This window comes from Ambystoma mexicanum, chromosome 9, assembly GCF_040938575.1.
Source record: "Ambystoma mexicanum isolate Mex_15411 chromosome 9, UKY_AmexF1_1, whole genome shotgun sequence".
Classification (NCBI taxonomy): Eukaryota; Metazoa; Chordata; class Amphibia; order Caudata; family Ambystomatidae; genus Ambystoma; species Ambystoma mexicanum.
This window is the reverse complement of record NC_090931.1, coordinates 1,318,699,237-1,318,714,312: the sequence shown is the minus strand read 5'-3', so window position 1 is coordinate 1,318,714,312 and position 15,076 is coordinate 1,318,699,237.

Below are 15,076 nucleotides of genomic sequence, written 5' to 3'. Positions count from 1 at the left end.
CTACTGAGAATGAACATGGTTTAAATACCTTGTTCTGCAGAGTTTATTCCACTCAGGAGGGTCTACATCCACGTTTTAGCTCACTGACCCTTCACAGAGGAGAAATATCCATTTGAATTTTGTCTGATCCCATCCCAGGGTCAGTCCAGCACTAAAATGCTAGGCAAATCTCAGCTGAAAAAGAGTACCATCAGCAACCCCACACATGTGTGTTCGGCCTTATTGGGCCTCCTCAGTGAGGTGAAGTTGAGCCTCTCTAAGGCACAGTGAGCAAGGGCTCAACATTTGGGTTACCTTGGAAAAAAACCCAGGTTTTACAAATTTACCAAGTGGAACTCCTCTAATAAGAAAAAACATGGTTCAATTGACCTGTTCTATGGAATTGCTTCCACTCAGGATGATCTGCAACTAGGTTTTAGCTCACTGACCCTTCACAAGATGAAATGCTCATGGAACTCTTGTTCAGAGGAGAATTGCCTAGCATTTCGCTGCTGGACTGTCCAAGTGGGTGGGACCAGACTGATATGCATCTCCCCGTCTGCAAGGAGGCGTCTTTGGAGACTGAGAATCCGATTGTTAATGACCTGTGCAGCTCGAAGTGAATAAGGCCAGGCAGGTGCACAGATAGACAGTGTGAATAGGCAAAAGGCAGTGAGCAAGGAACCTCAAAATTACACACTTAGCTAATTGTGTGTTGCCAAATAAATACATAAGGGATCACGTCTTTGTACATACCGATTACCTGCAATGCCTGCTGACGATGCAGAGTCTCAAAGCAGTAGTGCAGGATCGCCATCATCGCCTAGTCCCCTTATCAAGGTCCAGTGGGGACTCAGGCCCCCCACTCAATTGCAAGCACATGCTAATGTGAAGCGTTGCAAGTAGTACAGAGGCAATAGTAGGATTTGCATATTTTTACCTTCGTTTACCCTCATGTAGGTGTGAAACAGATGAGCAATTGATGTGTGTTTCTGCAGTGGAACAGTGTACTTACTATGTACGTCATCAGAAAACAGTTGAGTCATATTCCCACCTCTAGAAGAACTCGCTCTTCTAATTTTGGGTTTTGTATATGATATGATATATGATATGATATTTTATGTGTATCACGCTCATACACAAGTGTTTCAGAACGCGACAAGGCAAGGGAGGGGAAGAGGGGAGAACAAAACTGCGATCTTACTAGGCCCAGTGACATTGAGATCGTGCAAGTGCGTGGGAAAGGGAAAGGGGGAAATGTGCATGGAAAGGGGGGAGTGGAAAGTGCAGAGCAGAGGATAAACAGATAAATAATAATAAATACAAATAAAATAGATAATGGAGCAGTAAACAGGGGTAGTGCAGCCAGCAAGTGGCAAGTGCTGTGTTTACGGCAGCAGAACTGGGTAAGTCTGATAAGTGCATAACAAGAAGAAAATGGGGGTTGGGGGACTGTATGGGTACAGATACAGTCCTCAGAGCAAGGGGTGGCCGGCAGGCAGTGCAGAAGGGTGGCAGGGTGAGCAGGTACCTGGTCCATGGGACAGAGGGTGGCCAGATGCACAGTGCCAAGAGAGAGCAGATCAGCTATGGAAAGGGGGAGCAAAGGCAGATGCAAAGAGGAAGGTCTTGAGGTGCTTCCAGAGATGGTTCTCCTCAAGTTTTATAGCGACAGGGAGGCTGTTCCAGAGGAAGACCCCGGCCGAAGGCAGAGATCTACTCCCGGCTCCTTTCTTAGAGAAACGACTGACCCTGAGGGAGTTAGAGGTAGAGGAGTGAAGAGCACGAGAGGGGAGGTAATTGCGGAGGGACAGCTGAAGGTATTTTGGACTCAGGCCCCAGAAAGCCTTGTGGACAATGCAGAGGGTTTTAAATGTGTTCCTTGCATCCACTGGGACCCAATGGAGAGATTTCAGAGCTGGAGAGATACGATCCCAGGGCTTGAGGACAAGGACAAGTCTCGCAGTTCAGGATTAGTTTCAGAGGGTGAAGAGTAGAGGCAGGTGAATTTAGAAAGAGGCTGTTACAGTAGTTCAACCTAGAGAGAACCAGAGCCTGGGAGACAGTGAGCTTCTGGGGGAAGGAGAGGAAAGGAAGAGTACCTCTGAGGAGGTGCAGTAGGAAGTTTGACTTTTTAGAGACCTCAGAAATGTGGGCGGAGAAGGAAAGTGTGGAGTCAAAGATGACCCCGAGGTTCTTAGCCTCACAGGTGGGGATAGGAGGAAGGGCCAAGCGAGGCCGGACAGGCAGAGAGGGAAAGGATGGTGAAGGGTTGCCGATGAGGAGGATCTCTGTCTTTCTGGCATTCAGACAAAGATCATTGGCGGCACAACAATTTTGAATGGCAGTTAGGCAATAAGCGATGAGGGAGGGAGAGGAGGTGGCCGAGGGCAGCCGGAAAATGAGTTGAGTGTCGTCAGCGTAGCACTGGAAATTTGAGCATAGAATGGCAATGCAGTGGGCGAGAGTTGCCAGGTATTGGTTGAAAAGCCAGGGCGAGAGGTTAGACTCCTGGGGAACACCACAGGTAGAGAGGAAGATAGAGGATAGGAAGGACCCCAGTTGGACCTGGGAGGGTCAATCAGAGAGGAAAGAGGTCAGCCAGGCCAGAGCCTGATCAGTGATACCCAGGTTCTCATGGAGATGGTTGAGCAGGATGGTATGGTTGACTGTGTCGAAGGCAGAAGAGAGATCGAGTAGGATGAGGACAGAGGGAATGTTAGAGTCAAGGTTGGAGAGCAGATCATCCTGACAAATGTCATCAAGTGTAGAATTGTTAATTAAGTAATGCCATCTGCCCCACATGTTTTCATACATTGTATATATCTGATGTACCGCCATGCAAATGTTGAAGTCCCCCATCCTCCTCTGGAGAAATGTTGTCTTCATGTAGTGGTATTTTCATGTGAGCGGAAATATTGTGAAAAAATAACATAAAACTATTAAGCGGTATGCCTTCTTGAGCGGATGTACACAGTTTCCACACCTTCCATCTAGGCACTGAAACTTATTTTTAAGTCGGTCAAATGTGCTTTCAGTGTTCAAGCAGTCTCTCATCCTAAACACCTAGGCCATTACTTTGCCCCTCGCAACACCTGACTTGCTAGACGCCACCCGCTCCTCTCATCCCCGCCGTCCGGTACAGCTGCACCCCTCCTCTGTGTCCTACCCCACGCTGCATATCTTTTCTGTTGTGACTTCTAAAAAGTGCTCCATTCTGCATCTGTACTGTTGTTTACCTCTGTAAAGCGCTCTGTTCTGCATCTGCAATGTTGTCTAACTCTGTAAAGCGCTCCGTTCTGCATCTGTAATGTTGTTGACCTCTGTGAAGTTCTCTGTTCTGCATCTGTACTGTTGTTTACCTCTGTAAAGCGCTCTGTTCTGCATCTGCAATGTTGTCTAACTCTATAAAGCGCTCCGTTCTGCATCTGTAATGTGTCGACCTCTGTAAAGTGCTCTGTTCTGTTGTTACCTCTGCAAAGTGCTCCGTTCCGCATCTGTAATGTTGTCTAACTCTGTAAAGTGCTCTGTTCTGCATCTGTAATGTTGTCTAACTCTGTAAAGCGTTCCATTCTGCATCTGGGCTGTTGTCTACCTCTGTAAAGCGCTCTGTTTTGCGTTTGTACTGTTGTCTACCTCTGTAAACCGGTCCGTTGTGTACCTTTATTGTTGTATACCTCTGGAACCCGCTCTTTTGCTTCTCGAAGTTAGGTCCGCACTCAATAAATACCATAACAACAATAATAAAAAATGTAATTCCTTGTTTTCATGTGGACTACATTTAATGTTTCCCCGCTTTGCGTCTGTGGGTGCTGAATGCGGGTGTGTAGCCATGGCTACAGAGGGTAAGCACTGGCTCCTGCTTAACATGCAAGTCAGGACGATAAGAATAGTAGCTAAAGTATATAACAAGAATTAGGGATTACATCACAGGCATGGAGGTTTGGGACTGATGTTATGGGGCAGATGTTACAGAATGAAGTAAAGCCGGTGGGGGAAAGTCACTAGGGACATTCACTGGCCTTGGAATGTTGGATAAAGGCAGAGAGAGACTAAGGGACCATCAGCCTCATTACGAGTTGGGCAGTATTCCAGCGATTAATACGCCAGAATACCGCCCAACTGAATTACGGTTACTGTCACCTGGTCCAGCAGAATTACCACTGGATTACAAGTGGCAGTGAAAATCCCCTTTTTTATGAGTCCATAGGACTCTATGGGGCTTTTTAAGTGGAATTAGAGCAGCTTTAATTCTACCAACTTTGCTGATTTTTTGGCAGAGGGTTGGAGGAGTGACCTCCAGCATGATGCCGGAGGTAAATTCTCCACTCCAGGGCCATAGTATGGCAGAGTGGGAACATTGCCAGTAGTTCTGCTACCGCCAATTTTATCCTGCTCTGTAATGAGGCATATGTCCTTTTTAACAGTGCTTCTGGAGTTTATCCTTGCATTTGCCAACATACATTTTCATGTTGGAATATGACATATGTGTTACATAATTACTTTACCTGTGATGAATATGTAATCTAATTGTCATTTGTATCGCGCCTTTTCCGGTTAGTATGGCCTCAAGGCACTGTAGGTTAACGCCCTCTGGTGACCAGAGTCCAAGTTGTGGGAAATTCATCAGAGGAGTTTATAATGCGTGTGTGCATTTTAGCCAATACGAAGGTAAGTACGGGTGGCCATGTCCCTGCTACCTAACAATGTCGAGCTGGCATGTGGATGGGAACTCTGAGGTAGTCTGGAGAGTATGCGAGTGAAGGAGACTCATTATGTGTCCAGCTAGACCACATTTTTGTCATGGGGGATAGCTGCAATCTTATGGCAGAGTTGTTGTGCAATGTGTCTATAGCCAGTGCATGTGGGTAGGTAGTCATGCTTACAGCTATCTTCCATAAGCCTGGAGTGTGCTAGTACCCGTGTGTCATGGCTGGTTTCTTGGTTTCATATATGCAGCTGAATTTGGAAGGGGGAGAATTCAAAGCACAGCCAAATTCTACACAGTGGCTATATTCAAAATGCAGCTGAATTTAACTCAGAGGCTATAGTCAAAATGCAGCTAAATATAATACAGCGGCTATACTCAAGAATCCAGCTCAATTTAAAACAGGGCTATAAGCACAATGCAGCTTGATATAGATGGGGTGGGTTCAAAGTGTGGCTAAGTTCTGTACAGTGGCTATACTCAAAAGGCAGATAAATATAACACATTGGCTGTACTCAAAATGCAGCTAAATTCAACGCAGCGGCTATACTCAAAAGGCAGCTAAATATAAAATGCTGGCTATAATCACAAAGCAGCTAAATTCAGCACAGAGGCTATACTCAACAGACAGCTAACTATAGCACATTTGCTACATTAAAAAATGCAGCTAGATATAACACAGTGGCTTTACTCTAAAAAAAACCAAGCTAAATGAATAAGTTGTGATACATATTTGGATAAACAGCTGCACGTTGAAAGAAGACATATGCTACCATTACAGCAAGGCATGCACTATGTGATCTCACATACATATGCACACACAAACTCGTATATACCCTCTGCACTACACTTTGTAATAAATACCTCATATACTTGACAGCCTGTAACACTACCACAAAATACAACCAACACCAGTACTTTCCAAGAAGATAATTTCACTCATGCCGCTTTGACATCCTGATTTGTGGTATGTGGCTTCTTGTCGGGATGTAGACTAGGGGTCTGCAACATTTGACTCTCCAGATGTTTTGAATTACAACTCCCATCAGCACCAGCCAGCATATTCTATGGCGAGGTATAATGGCAATTGTAGTCCAAAACATCTGGAGAGCCACCAGTTGCAGCACCCTGAGTAGATGGTGTGTGCTGAGCATGGGAAGTTCGCATAGCAGTAACTCACTTTTAAATGAGTGCTACAGATGCAAATGTAGGTAAGTAAGTCAATCTCGAGTTACAGAACATCTGCTTCCTTGCATGTGGGTGAACAATGTGTTCATGGGTTCCCTCAAGACATGCCACTACATTAGAAAAACGAGGCAAAAGTTGCAGAAGGCTGTTATCATTGTCTTCAAATTTGCCAACATGGTGTCTATTGCCTAAGCCAAGATCCGGGAGAATGCGGACTGCGATATGCCAGCGACCATGGCCACTGTATCCTGAAACAATCTGGTGGTGCAAATTGAATCATAGGCCGCACCTTAACTAGAGTTGGAACTGTAGCACAAGCTTTGGTGCAAAGTTCCAATTTGGTGTTAATTTGACCCAGTATATTCCAGAATTACGTCTTTATATAGGCGGTATGCTTTACAATACCTGTTCAGCAGTCACATTGAGCAGGAATACACTAGTACGATAAATGTACTCTTTTCACAGTTGGCTTTGGGGCACCTGCTCTATTGGATTGTTTTCATTTGATATGATATATGATAAGGCATTTATAATGCGCCTATACCCAAGTGTTTCTAGGCGCAAAAAGACTAGCGAGGGAAGACATAGGGAGGACAAGACAACCGATCCTACTGGGCCGTGTGTCATTCTGATCATGCAAGTGTGACAAATGAAGTGCAGGGGGAAGGAGAGGACGTGGAAGGGAGAGGAAAAGTGAAAGTGAGATTAGGGCAGCATGGCTCTCAGTAAGTGCAGCCATAGCAGCGTGGCTCTGGATAAGTGCAAGGAGGCAGGAGGTATGTAGGGTTCACAGTTACAGCCCCTATGTGCGCAGTAGGCCAGGAGGCAGTGTAAAGGAAGACTGGTCATGAAGAGGGCTGGTACCCAGTGAGACCCTGAGGGAACCAGGCAACCAGTCGGCACATCAGACAGGTAAGTTAGCACGGGAGTGAGAGAGAGAAGGCAGAGGAGAAAAGGATGGTCTTGAACTTCTTCCGGAACTTCAGGTGGTCCGGCTCAAGTCTGAGAGAGGCAATGAACGCGCTACAGACGGAGTAACCTGCAGAGGAGAGAGATCTACCAGCAACTCTCTGCCTAAACTGGTATTTTCATTCCTTTTTTTATGTAAAAGTGCAAAGGAACCTGCATTTGCTCCCATGATTGCTCACGTGTTTCAGGACAAATAGAAACAATGCCAGTCCTGCAATGCACAGCACTTACCAGGAGGGCACTTGCGTAGCACCAGATTGCACCTAGATCCAGCGTTATAGCAGAAATCCCTGACACCTGTCCTGAGGGGCACAGACTTCGAGGAGAAGGTGGCTTTGTACTGCAGTAAAAAAAGTCCCTGCATTGGCTTTTGCAATTCAAATAAGGTGCCAGAGGTCTGTTTTTGGACGTCTTGAGATGAATTCCACTTAATGTTATGTAACGTTATTGGGGTTTATACCACACCATTCTGCTATTTTCTTAACCACTCTGGAAGTTCTATTAGGGGGATTGAGTGAGAATAAATGGGGAGGCGCGGGGGGAAATGCCTCATTGATGTGCTGGTGTGTTGATGCATGCAGACTGAAAGTGCCCTCTGCTCTACGTAAAGGCAAGTTTCTAGGTGGTCTGTGTCAAAAGCATAATTATAATTTATTATAATTATTCTTTTATAACACGCTTAATACTGGGGGCCAGTTTCTAAGCACAAGCCATGGATTCAAACCTGTGTTGATTTGCGTTGTCTTGCTTCCAAGGCAAACACGTTGCCCCTGAGCTATCCTCCCGGCACAGAGGTAGTTGTGCCTGAATGGGAGCTTCCTGCGCCCGCTGGTTGTAGAAGTGTAGTCTTCTGATGCTTGAGGTCTGTTCATGTTGTTTGCTGTGTGGATGGCTTAGTTGTTATTTGCACTGTGTGTTGAAATGCAGAATTTTAGCGTGCTAGTGCCTGGAGCAGTCAGAGAGATCTGTAAATGCCAGAACAGAACAATCGCAATCTCTCTTATTAGGATGATCATCAACGGTGTATTACAGTTTTAATCTTGTAAGACAAAACAGACTGGATCCTAGCATCAGGAGGATCTCGGTCTCGGGAGGATAGCTCAGCAGCAAGGTGCTCGCCTTGGAAGCAAGACGACACGGAGCAACACAGGTTCGAACCCCGGGTCCGCGCTTAGAAATCTCTGGGTGTTAAGCACGTTATAAATATCATATCATATCATCAACCTGTCCCTCTCAACGATCTGTGTCCGCCCCCAGGAGACCTGCACATGTGCTCTTCAGAAGATTGATCCCCTCAACATCAAAAGGGTCTTACCAGGCCATCCATTCCCATCTGGTCTTAAACAATGATTACATTATCTCCTGGGAATATATCTCATTTATGTCCATGCCCCTAACAAAATACTCGACTAATCAGTTCCAGCTAATCATGGTGTCGATGATGCTTTTCAGGTGGCAACCTCCTCATGAGAAGGGCATTGGCCTCCACCCCCTGACTAAATATGGTGTTGGAAAATGGCATTGTTGTGCAGACTCGTTTAGTCCAGCCAGTTCCATATCACTGAGTCAACCTTTTCCAGTAACTTGGGACAGGCCGAACATCCGCAGTCAGCCATCTTTAATCCGGAGGCATCGTTCATTATGGTAGCTACCACCAATCCATGGTGCCAATAAAATCACGGTTTCCTAAACAAGAGTCTGCATGGATTTAAAGGGAAAAATAAACACTATCGTGGTGGGGCAGTACTTTTGAAAAGTGAAACATTTTGCCTGATACTGCTTACTTGTTTTCTTTTGTCAAGGAAGTTCCTCCTGTACCTGCCCCCTCCCGTCTATCGGTCTCCCTCATTTCCCATTTTCTTCTTGTCTTCATCATCCCATTCATTCACTTAAACTACAACTTCTGTGACCGTTCACACGAGGAAGGGCAGGTTGGTGAGGGGTGCAGACAAACCAGAAATCACATATAGCAGAACATAATGTGGCATAGTAAAGCATGAAATAGACATAAAAAATTAGAATGCCATCACAAAGTATGAATGTATCTAATTTCAAGGGCTGTTCTTTCAGAGATAGGGAAAGAGGATAGTGAGCAAGGAGGAGAAAATTAAACATCCTCTTCTTGAAACCCCACCAAAGTGTAACATTGACATCGTGAACATATCACATAAGTATTGCAGCTATCCGGAAGAAGGCCTAGTCATTAAAATCACAGGCCCCGATTGCCAAAACTTAAGTGCTTAAGTTGTCAGTGAAAACAAGATACATTTTTCAAAAAGTTATCTCATCTTAACTAACTACACTGTGAATGGGCAGAATAATTATGCCAACAGCATTATGGCTCGGAATGCTGAAATATTTACTTGAGAAACTGCAACGTATACAGAATACAGAGGCCAGACTTCTCCTCAAACCCTCACAAAGGGACCACAGCACTCCTGTAGGTAAAGATGCTACATTGGCTGCCAGTCAAAAAATGAATTACCTTCAAAACAATGCGCATAACACAAAGAGCAATCCACGGCCTAGGAGCGGAATTCATACAAAAGAAAATCACCATCTACCAGCCGACAAGAACACTCAGATCCAGCGACGACATCCACCTAGAACCTAAACCATACACAAGGAAAAAACTTGGGGGATCAGCATTCTCTTGCCTAGCTATTAAACATTGGAACTCCCTCCCTCGATACATTTGAACCATGGGGGACCATCTGAAATTCAGAAAACCCCTAAAAACTCAAAATGGGACAAAAACCAATGAACATCAAACACCCCCACCCCCCATGAATCTAACACACAGTGGAAAAAAGGATGAATGAGCAAGACTAGAGTCACGTGCAGGGAAGATGCACTACCACTGAATAGCCCTGCTGATGACCCACACCTCGGCACACAATATAGGAGTGGTAATCATTGTATAACAGAGGAAGGAATATGTTAATGTTAATGTTAAAGGATATTTGTACCGCACACTATCACCACCGGAGTGGTCCCCTGGCGTGCAGCAGGGAGCCGAAATGGAGGGTGTAAAAAACGGTACCGCGAATAACCAACAACCCTTCTGAAAAACGCATCCTTCTGCAAACACCTCTCAAACTCTGAAATAAACACAACCATACCTTTACAGCACACCAAACCCCACACACTTCAATACACTGCAACAAATAAAATAAAACACACATAAACTTGCACAACTGCACATGACACCTACCTTCTGAAAATCACACTAGTGCTCAGCGAATGGTGTAAACCGAACTGAAGCTGCCAACAGCACATCACAGCTCTCTTGCTCCTTTCTCCCGCTCAGTCTCACTAACTTGCAAGCCCCCTTACCCTCTTGCTTTACAGATCCACCAGAACGTCAAGGGACCATGTAGGTGGTGACAGTGCACAGTACAAAAACCTATAATATAACATAGCATAACATTTTGCAGCAGGTTGGTGCATTTAATCAGGTGGTTGAGAAATAGAGATTTTCATGGTAGTGCTCTCTAACACTGGGAACATATCTGAGCATAATAAGGATACCTGGCACAATAACAGTAAGAATTGTGGGGCTACAGTGAATATGGCACTACCTCTGCAGGCTCTCAGACGTGCCTATCTTAATACCCGCTCCTTACTATGCCATTGAAGTGGCAGAATACATTATTAATGGTGAGGTGGATATTATGTTTCTGGCAGAGACCTGGTTCTCCAAGGCATCTGGCCCTGATTTAGCCCTGGCTGTCCCTAATGTTTTTGAGATTATTCATAAAAATCGACAGGGCAATGTAGGAGGGGGAGTGGCCATTATTTTTAGGACAGGGATGAAAAGCCAACAGATTTATGTGGAGGGTCCGGAGGGAACGGAAGTTCTTTCAGTTAAGTTGTTGGTCAATCATTGCATGACCTATAGCCTTATTGTACTCTACAAACGTCCCCGACCTATGCCACTTTTTGTCGAAACAAATGATGGCACTATCTATCCTGAAAGCAGATTGTAAATGCATTCTTTTAGGAGATTTCAACCTGTGGTTCAATGACAGTCAGGACCGTGTGGCTGACTCTGTCGAGCAGATGCTAGAAGGTCTGGGATTTGTGCAGTCAATTAGGGAACCCACTCATAAAGCTGGACATACCGATACATCGATTGGCTCTGTTCCCTTGGCATTAGGGTAAATAGATCAAGGCTTGTCAATGGTCGGATCATTTTTCTGTTGATTTTGCATGATCAGTTCCTGATTTATCTACCTAAGGTTTTGGTGCTCAAGCGCAGCTTAAAAAAATTATGGCCAATACTATTGTACTGTTTTCTGACTCCCCTGCTGACCCTGCATGCTCAGACCTGAACAGAAGTTTTTACCTCCTGCTATACACAATGGGCCTCATTCCCATTCCGGCGGTAACCCTGCTGGTGCTACCGGCGGGTTGCGGCCAGACTTGGAATGATTTACTGGCAACTGACTTCCCGGTGCAACCGGGCTATTCCAAGTCTGGCGGACTCTATGGGAATGGGGACACGGGAGCACTGGCACTGTTAATAACGGTGCCGGTGCTCCCGTGCCAATTCTGCCTACCGTGGCCGCTGCGCCCGGCAGGGTCAGACCTGTCGGGCACAGCGGCCCTGGCAGGCAGACTTGTAGTATGCTGGTCTGGAAACAACAGTGCCGGTAGACAGACCAGCACCGTTGTTTCCACGAAGGAATTGTTCAAGATCTTGTAGGAATTCAAGAAGCCATGTGTGAAGAATAGGTCATAAAGGATGAATATTGGTGCACTGCTATAGAGCAGGCACCCATGGACAAGGAGGCAAACCTAAAAATGTCAATGGATACGAAGAAGCTTCTGCCCGACAGGCAGGAGCAACATCATACTCAGGCATCAACCCCTGTGCTCAATGGCAGAGCTTGGGAAGGGACAAAGGGGGCAGTCACCCTTCCAGGCTCCAGTGTGGGTCTCAGAGTGCCCTTCCTGCATCCAACTAGGCTGTGCAAGGTTCTACTGGCCAAGCATTTGTTACACATTGAAATGGAAGGAGCAGGTGCTGAAAATCGAGCATAGTCCTGCGCTGCAGGATTCAAAACAAATTCTACACTGATTTACCACACAGTTGGTAGAGCTGGTGTCCGCCTGTCATCGCGTGCCTTCGTGCATGGGCCCCGCGCATGGGCACAGAGAAGAAAACAACAGGGTTTGCCACAGTGATTAAAACCGATGGGTCAACCATGCCCAGCAGCTTCAGAAGGCAGTGCCTGCATTTGTTGAATGCAGGTAGCATTCAGACAAAGTAATGTCATGTTTCTTTTTTTGTAAACATCCCTTCTGTCCAAGAAAGATTCTGTCTGTCCGTGTTTTAGTCCTTAATTTGTGCCAATGTCTGGACGTGCTCAGTCCCATCACAGTGTTGCCATAAATAAATACATTATTCTCACTGACTGGGCTACTTGATGCACTACCTGCACTCCCATTTGTTTATTGACAGTAAGCTGTGTGCCTCCCCCATGGAGTCCGGTGTGTGTTCGAAGCACACATGCCATACATCCAGACTCTTTGTCACACAATGGTATGAGGGCCAGTGCTCCTTGTGTGATCAATTACTGAGCAGTTTTGGAAATTATATGTATTTCTAAGCAAAGGTTACTCTGGGGAGGGTGAGCGCAGTGATGGAAGTAGGCAAAGGTAGAAAGTAGCAATATTGTTGCATCTGTGAATGGTGCCAGCCTTCCCAGGCCTTCCCTTTTGTAATAAAAGCCCACTTATGAATGGGTTAATTTGCACGTTGTGGTGTTCCCTGCCCTTGGATAGAGCAAAATACTGAAAAGACAGAAGCTTCACCAATTGCTTGCCCAACTCAAGACCCAAGAATCTGGAGTTCTCTTTCTAGGTAGGCTCCAAATTGTAGCAATATATTTGAGAACACACTCAACATAGGGAGTTCCTTCGCCTCCCAATTAAGAGAGCCCATAATGCACCCTTGATTACTGGACTCAGTGGGCCCTATCTATGACTCATATAGAGCCACGTAGATCCCTCCCCCATGCCAACAATGAGCCAAGAACCACGACAGAGTATCGGGAGAATATATATTTATTTAAAGTATAGATTCAATAAATACACACCACCTTCTCTGTAGCACAAAAAAAGCTTCAATACAAAACAAGTGTTTTCCTTTTTGTAATGAACAGGTAAACATTACTTGATAACATTTAGATGGAAAACAAAGCATAGTTTTGTTTTTCACAAAAATAAAAATTACACATGCAGAGCTAGATAAATGGAGTTTCCCTGCAGACTTGCAAATGCTAGCAGTTTGCAATCATACAGACTTTTGAGGACACCTTTTGATGGATAGAGTCTTTCTTTCTTCACCCCAAAAGCAATGCAAAAATCATTCTGCTATCAGGGTCCCTTACACACCCGCAGGAAATTGTGTACACGTTTAAATGGGGAATTACACGTGGTTTCACTTTTGCAAAGCACTTCTCTTCCCAAACACAGAAAAACCAGGCATCAGTTATATCCAACACGCCTATGTTTAGAGGCCAGGTCTAGGGAGTGGGGACAATTATTAATTTTGTTTTGGGGCTTCAACACCCCTTTGTTTCAAGGCAAGGTTTATGGGGTGGTGACAGATGGGAATTTCGTTTTGGGCCAAGGACACACCTGTTCTTTGGAGACAACTTGGCTCTTCATGTAGAGCACCTTGACTTCCTCCTCAAGCGAACAAACCATTGTCCTTTTTTGTAACACTCATCAATAACCTTTTTTTAGAATGTTTCTGTTATTTGCCCTTGCAAGCTGCGCCTTGATTCTTACGGGTTTAGTGCACAATACAAATATAACAAACAAAGTCTGGAATTGACAGGAAAAATAAATGCAGCCAATTACTTTAATGTCAATAACTTAACTTCCCACTAGGAAAGAGGGCAGAGGTTTCAAACCCCTCCAAGCTCCCCCTCTGTCAATCTGTTAGTGGAGTTAATTAAATTCATATTCAGACAAATATACTAAGGCTCTACACAATTTGCATCCCACCCACGATTAAGGGAAGATATTAAGGCATGTAGGTCCCCCACACATTTGTTGTCATTTGAATGCATCTACTTACATTAGAAACCTCTGTTTTGGGGCACTCAGGAAAGACAGCAAGGCTGCTCTTTGGGAACAGCACAGGTCTGGTGAAAGGCTTCTGTCAAAGATAGTCACAAGCATCCATTCCTCATATGGCTCTCCTTAATAACAGGGCCCGGTCAGCTTTTGGCTTTCCCAGTTTCTGTCTGCCATGGAAGGTTAAGGCTTCATCAATTTAAAGCCTCTCCACCCAAGTAAGGTCAGGCAGCTGTCTCGGGATACACCCAGGTGGATTATGGGCAATTCTCCATCAAGATGCTAGCAGCTCTCCCTCCAAGATGGTTTTTAGCCAGTATTTTGCTGTCTCTCTGTCTGTCTGTCCCTCCCTTTCTCCATAGAGCAAGGGCGTTTTAATGAATAAGTCCCTTCCATGAAATATTAAGATCAGGAGGCATCAACTTATTAGCCTCACATCTTCACTGGACCTCTTCAAGTCTCTCCTAACCCCAAGGTTCAACACCTCTCTTCTGATAGGCCCTAAGAGTTCTATGAGTGAAGTGAAATGGAGAGGTACACTAGCTAGTCATTCACATATTTTTGTACATGTCAGCTTTTTAATTCAAAATGTCCTTACATGGCAGGTTTGTGTAATTTAGCAATAATTGCTATGATATATAGATATCAATGTCCCTCTTATCATGATGGATATGTGGAACTTACATTTGTTTCAACAAGTGAGTGTACAGATGCGCTATGGTTTTTCACCCTTTAAGCAAACATTAACATAGTTGGGAATGTGAAATCTTGGGATCATTTCTAATTTAAGAGGTCATCAGTTCCGCAACTTTCAAATTCAGGACACTTCCGGGGAAGCTAGGGACACCTTTTACGTTATAACAAAAATTCTCCAAATTGCATTTGAATGAAAGTCATATCAACATCACTGCCTTGAAATCAGCTTAAACATGACATCTGCTCTGTGGCTCTATAAGTATCCCACTTCAAAGGTTACTAAATACATTTGTAATGTAAATCAATTACCACATAATTGATACATAATTGACATATACAATCTGAAGTTTCATTTCTCCCATTTTAAGTTGCAGGGATCATGGCATCTGTCACAGTCTCTGGGCACACATGTTGACTTTTTCTGCAATAAAATGATCAATCACT